This window comes from Semicossyphus pulcher, unplaced genomic scaffold (assembly GCF_022749685.1).
Source record: "Semicossyphus pulcher isolate SPU_LCO1_2020_fin unplaced genomic scaffold, fSemPul1.0.p SCAF_2, whole genome shotgun sequence".
NCBI lineage: Eukaryota > Metazoa > Chordata > Actinopteri > Labriformes > Labridae > Semicossyphus > Semicossyphus pulcher.
In genome coordinates, this window is record NW_027211693.1 from 31,286,535 (window position 1) to 31,293,167 (window position 6,633).

The following is a 6,633-nucleotide window of genomic DNA, read 5'->3' on the forward strand; positions in this document are numbered from 1 at the left end:
ACCTGTTGCCTAAACGCCTCAAGCGCTAGAATTTACCTGGGGTCCCTCAATGCATCATACACAGACACGAGGCTTCTGAAGCCCTGCACAGAGCGTCTCCCCTTGCCAGTGCAGCGCCGATAATTCTAATGTTGACAAGGAGTTATAATGTTTTACGTTGTTTAAGACAAAGTTGACTGGTGTGTAGCCAGAAGAAAAAGACAGGAAACGGACAAGTTAAGAAGTAGCTGTCGAAAATAGAGTCTTTGGGAGGAACTCCGACCGGCGTTTCCCTCCTAAACTTGTGAATTATCCTGGTGAGTTAGCCACCTCATGTGAGCGATTAGCATTAGTTTGTTATTTTACCTTGATATGTGTGATTAACAACAAAAACCAGTCAGGATAATGTGTGAGGAGAAACTAGCTTGTTGCTGAAGTTACTGTAGGCTTTGTTGCAGCCTAAACTAAATTAGCAGCTAAACTAAATGCTACATGTTCCCGTTTCTGCAGCAGCAGCCTAGCAAAAGGGGTGAGGTAAGTTGTGCGTGATTTAAAACAAGGATTAAGCTAATTTGTGTATATATTAATACAAGGTATAAAGCTAATTCATGCATATGTTAAAACAAGGGTTAATGCAAATGTGTGTGTGATTATAAAATATGAAAGGCCAAATATGCTAGTTAATTTAATATGTTGGCTATATGTAAAAAAAAAATATATATATATATATATGTTACAGTTTAGTTCATATGGTAATGGTTATTTTTAAATTTTTAAATTTCATGTGTTGCAGATATAATGTTGATAACTTTAAAAAAAAAAGAGGGACGATGAGAAAAGAGACATTCGGACTGTATGGTAACTGTTCTGCACACTTGAGTGCAGGCTTTCTTTTTTTTAAGGGGCGAATCTTCAGTGATCTTGTGGAGCTGTTTACCTACCACCTGGACTGCCATCCTTTATGCCTTCATCTTGTCAGGACGCAGATGTGTGGAGGACATTGTGTGCTGTTCCAAGGGGCGGTAGGAGCCATTAAGGCAATCTTTCTAAGGAGAACCCGATTTTCTTCATTTTTTTCCCCTGAGATCTCAGAATTTATTGTTGTTCTTGGGCCCAAGACAGACGAAAAAATGGAACTGATTTCAAAAGGGGACTTGAGTTTGACATGCATTCAAAACGAAGGAACTTATAGTAGGAAATAGAAGTGCAAAGGACTGCCAATTAAAGCATTTTGGGTCCAAAATTCCGAGTTCCGTCGGACGGTCGAATTAATTTCTGACATGTCAGAAATTTTGGTCGGCCGACAAAGGCTTTCGCAAAGTGAAAGCAGAGCCTCACCATGGCGACGTGTCCGTGGAACAGAAATATGGAGGCGAGATTGGTTGAGCTGTGGCAACAGCATGAATGCCTGTCCAATGTTTCCTCCTTACCTCCAATTCACTTTGTAAAATGGAGGTAAGGACTGTCCGTACTGTCCACATCTGTTGAGCCATCTCTGTGTCCAGATGCGCCGGCGGCTCTTCTTTTTTGAGGTTTCAGCGCACAGTAACGCGGCAATCAACAACGCAGCCTTCTTCTGCCTGGTTAGCATGTTGCTAATAAACAAACCTTTATTGACATCTCTCAATAGACAGGACAGTCAGCAGGGGCCAAAGGGCCGTTTTCACATGGTTTTCACCCGTACAGTGTGAGCTCTCGGGTTGTGTTCAATGATTGGACCGTACAGTGTGAGTACATAAATCGTGAGCTTTGGCCGTACATCGTAGACGATTACTCGTACAGTGTGTGTTGGTATTAAGATTTTCAAAAATCGTACAGTGTATGCCTGGCTTTAGTCCTAATTTACTGCCAATTTGGGTACATTTACTGAATACTAGACTCATTTTATTTCTTTTTTTTAAATTTGTATTTGGTCATTTAAGTTTTGCACCTAACAAGGGCTTTTGTCTTTGTTTTTTTTTGTGGATTTTGTCTTTGTTTAACAGGGAAATTTGGTACTCGAAACAAGAAAAAAAGTTTAATAAGAGAATGCTTCTCTAAATAAATTTTTAGAGAGTTTACTCTAAAGTCAGTGGTTGTGTGTGTTCTTGTGTAGACTGGAGGTCTTCTCTCTTTCTGAGCTTGCAACAACCAATCTCCTTACCGAACTTAGTGTTAAACTTTATTGTCATTCAACTGTACATACAACAGTGTGTAAGCAAAACGAGAGCGTTTCTCTAGGATTCTATAAAAGTGACAGGTTGCTGCTATGGACATTTAATTACTGTGATTAAAGTGCAACATAAAAAAAGTTAAAATGACTAAGACTAAATAATTACTATAAGAATAAATAATACTAGAACTATGACTCTGACTGAGACTAAGGTGCAGTAGTGTGCATATTCCAGACCAGCAGTTCAGCATCCTAACAGCTTGTGGGAGGAAGCTGTTGATCAGTCTGGTGGTTCTGCCTTTAATGCTCCGGAAATGTTTGCCTGATGGCAGCAGTTCAAAGAGTTTGTGGAGAGGGTGTGAGGGGTCCCTGAAAATGCTCAGTGCCCTGCTCCTGCAGCGGTTTTGGAAGAGTTCTTGGACAGAGGGTAGGGAAACTCCGATGACCCTCTCAGCTCCCCTTACTATCATCTGTAGGGCTTTCTTGTCAGACATGCTGCAGCTGGAGTACCATGTTGAGATACAGTATGTCAGTACGCTCTCAACCACACCTCTGTAGAAGGTCCTGAGGATGCTGGTGGGGAGAGAGGCTTGTTTCAGTCTCCTCAGGAAGTATGGTCTCTGCTGGGCCTGCTTCACAATCCCTGAAGTGTTCTCATTCCAGCTCAGGTCCTGCGAGATCTGCACTGAACTTGATGTTCTCCACTCTCTCCACTGTGCTGCCGCTGATGCTGAAGGGAGCGTGCTCGGGCCGTGACCTCCGAAAGTCGATGATCATCTCCTTCGTTTTGTCCACGTTGAGCACCAGGTTGTTCTCTCTGCACCAGCCCTCTAGGTGTTTAACTTCTTCCCTGTACATTGATTCCTCATTTCCACGGATGAGTCCCACCACTTTGGTGTCATCCGCAAACTTTATGATCGGTTCCCCTCGTATCTGGATGCACAGTCGTGTTTTGGCAGTGTAAACAGCAATGGACTGAGTACACAGCCTTGAGGAGATCCAGTGCTCACCGTAATGGAGTTGGAGATGTTTTTTCCAGCACGGACAGACTGTGGTCTCTCAGTCAGAAAGTCCAGGATCCAGAGACATGTGGCGGTGTTCAGGCCGAGTAGGAGGAGTTTCTCCATTAGTCTCTGGGGGATGATGGTGTTAAACGCTGAGCTGAAGAGTGATGACTGAGTGCAAGGTGGTGGATATTGCATCCTCTGTGGAGCGGTTGGGACGATAAGCGAAATGGAGCGGGTCAACTGATGCGGGGAGGCTGGCTGTGATGTGATGAAGTGCTTTGAACGGCTCGTCAAACCGCACAATAGGCGTCAGAGCGACGGGGCGGTAGTCATTCAGACACAGTTACAACTGATTTCTTTGCCACTGGTACTATTGTAAATGTTTTGAAGCATCTGGGGACGATGGCCTGACTTAGGAAGATGTTAAAGATGTCAGTCAGAACATCTGTCAGCTTGCCAGCGCAGACTCTCAGCACACGTCCTGGGATGTTATCCGGACCTACCGCTTCCCCTCGGTTGACCCTGGTTAGGGTCCTTCGTGTATCTGCTGCGTTGATGGTGAGAGCTGGCCCGACAGATGGTGGAGAAGGACCAGCCCTCCCTCTGGTTGTCGGGTTTGATGCTTCAGAGCGTGCGAAAAGGTTGTTGAGCCTGTCTGGAAGAGAAGCGTCATCGTCGACGGCCCCCTGCCTGGACTTGTAATCCGTCAGTGCTTGGACTCCCTGCCACATCCTTCTGGTGTTTCCTGTGTCGCAGAGGTGTGTCTGGATTTTCTCTGCGTAGGTGTGTTTCGCAGCCTTGATCCCTTTTGAAAGCGCCAACCTGGCTGAGCGGAGAGCAGTCTTGTCCCCCGCCCTGAAGGCTGCATCTTGGGCTGTCAGCAGCAAGGGCAACTCTGTAGTCATCCAGGGTTTTTGGTTGCCATGGTCAGTGAAGGTCTTCATCACAGTGACATCCTCTGTACACTTTGCAATGTAGCTGGTTACCGCCTCAGCATACACCTCAATGTCTGTCTGATCTCCCTGGGAAGCTGCAGTCTTGAAAACCTCCCAGTCAGTGAGCGAGAAACAGTCCTGAAGTGCTGAGGCTGCACCCTCACCCAAGATCCTGGTTTCTTTTTTCACTGGCCTGCTGCGCTTCAGTAGTGGTTTGTAAGCAGACACCATCATAACAGACAGGTGATCAGAACAACCGAGGTGGGGGCGGGGGGTTGCCTTGTATGCATCCGGGGATTTTGTATACACCAGGTCCAGCATGTTCTCTCCTCTGGTTATAAAGTCCACAAACTGCTTGAACTTGGGGAGCACAGTCTTTAAACTGGTGTGCCTCGTTAGCATTAGCTTTAGCATTAGCACTGGGAGCTATGTAAACAGCGGCTACGATCACATTGGTGACTTCCCTCTGCAGATAGAATGGCTGGCATTTCACAATGAGGAACTCAGCCAACTGAGAGCAGTCCTGGAGCCATGTTTCCGTGAAGGCAAACACACAGCAGTCTTTCCACTCTCTGCGGGTTTCTCTCAACAGACGTAGCTCGTCTAGCTTGTTGTCGAGGGAGCGGAAATTAGAGATTAGGAGCGACGGTACTGCTGGTCTGGAGGGGTTAGCCTTTAGCCTAGCATGGATCCCGTCTCTCTTCCCCCTCCTTTGTTTACTCGGACAGCTGCCGGCGTGATCTCCTGTAGAATTCCGTGCTGGCGTAGTATGTCCAAATCACAACCGAGCGCTGCAATTTTTGCAGCATGCTTTGCCCTGATGTTCAGTAGGGTCTCTTGGCTGTAGGTCTTGCAGACAAGAACGTCTGGGGTTTGCAAAACACTTAAAACACTCACTCTCGCTGATACCTAGAGGGGTCGCTGCATCCGTGTGCGCCGCCATCTTGATGCTCCACATGTATGTGATATTGGGGAACTTCGAAGTCTTAGTCACCAGTAACGATGGGCTCTTTGTTACACTGACGGCTTTGTTGCCATGTAAATATTGCACACTGGGTTTGGTTCGATGCACAACTTAAATTATTAATGGCACTTGGCACTTTAATAGCGGTATTTGCACTTTATTAGCGATCTTTGCACAGTACATTTTGCACGTTGCAAATTTGCACATTTTGGATTTAACAACATCATTTATTGATTATTTACCAACAGTATTTATTCATGTTTTATGCCCATGATTGATGTGGTCCGGCAGGTGCTGGCTTGAGAGCGCTGCTCCGCCTATAAGAAAGGGGAGTTAGAAAGCTCCGAGGATACTGTTTGTTTACTTGGGTTAATAATTAACCAACGGTAACATGTGTTCCGTTTAAGGTGTGCAGTATATTGTATGTGTTGATCCGGATAACAAGTGTGTGCTAGTGCCTTAAATGTAGAAAATTGATGGTATAAGTTGCGTGATCATTCACCTGTCTTGTCCTGTGTCCGCTCCAGTGTGTTCGGGCCAAAAGATTCCCCCGGGGGAACGGACACCCAGATAAACATACCGGGAGGGACCAAGTGATGAGATAGGCAGAGGGGAGGTAAAATAGTGGGGTGTATATTTATATTCATTGTAAGTATGTGTAATGGGTTTATTTGGTGTTAATTAGCAGTTGGTGTTTATTGTAAATATTGGGGATAGGGGTATAATGTGTATATATATTTTCTCAGCTCATTTTGTTAGTTAATAATATTTTGGAGAGCACCTCCTAATAGGTCAGTCCTATGTGAGTCTACAGGTGGCACAGTATAAAAGGCGCCATGTATCTGTCTGTGTTGCTGGTCAGAGCTATGTTGGATGTCAATAAGCTGTTAACTGCTGCTGTTTTTCTTTGATGGCTTAATAAACCATGACTTTTGTTACACCTTACCACCGACTTGGCATCATTTTCCACCCTGAACACTGCATTATCCAGCCGCTGAACGGGTCATTCTAACACTTAGTGAACCTGTAATTATGCTGTGCCCTAACAATAGATTCCCTGCAACAAGGGAAAGGTTATAGGGGTTACACAAAGTGGCTAGCCAGCCAGGAGATTGGTTATTAGTAGCTACTTGTTCTTCCATCCCACAATACACACCTTTTAAGTGAATATTTTTCATTCTACTGTGTTTTGAAATTGGGTATTTGCAACCGTTATGATGTTGATGGTCAGAGCTCCCTGTTTGTAACAGGTATTAAAGGAGCTTACACGGGTGAAGAAATAGTTAATCTATTTAAAGTCAATGAGAACATTTCCAAAATAGTCAGGATCCCTGATGAACTAAGACAACCAGAGGGTAGAGCCCTAATAGAATATGCATCTGATAGGTCCATCACAAGAATAGACCCCATTACCTTAGGCAGTGTACAAAGTCCAAAGGACCCCGCTGAGGTATGGTCAGTAAGAACCATTAGAGACATCTGTCAAGAAGAGATTGGCAAAGAGATTGCTCGTTGGTACCTGGATTAACTAAAGTCTGTGGCAGGTGGTAGAAGAGCAGGCTTCTTAAGCGTACTTCAAAGTGAATTGCAAGAGAG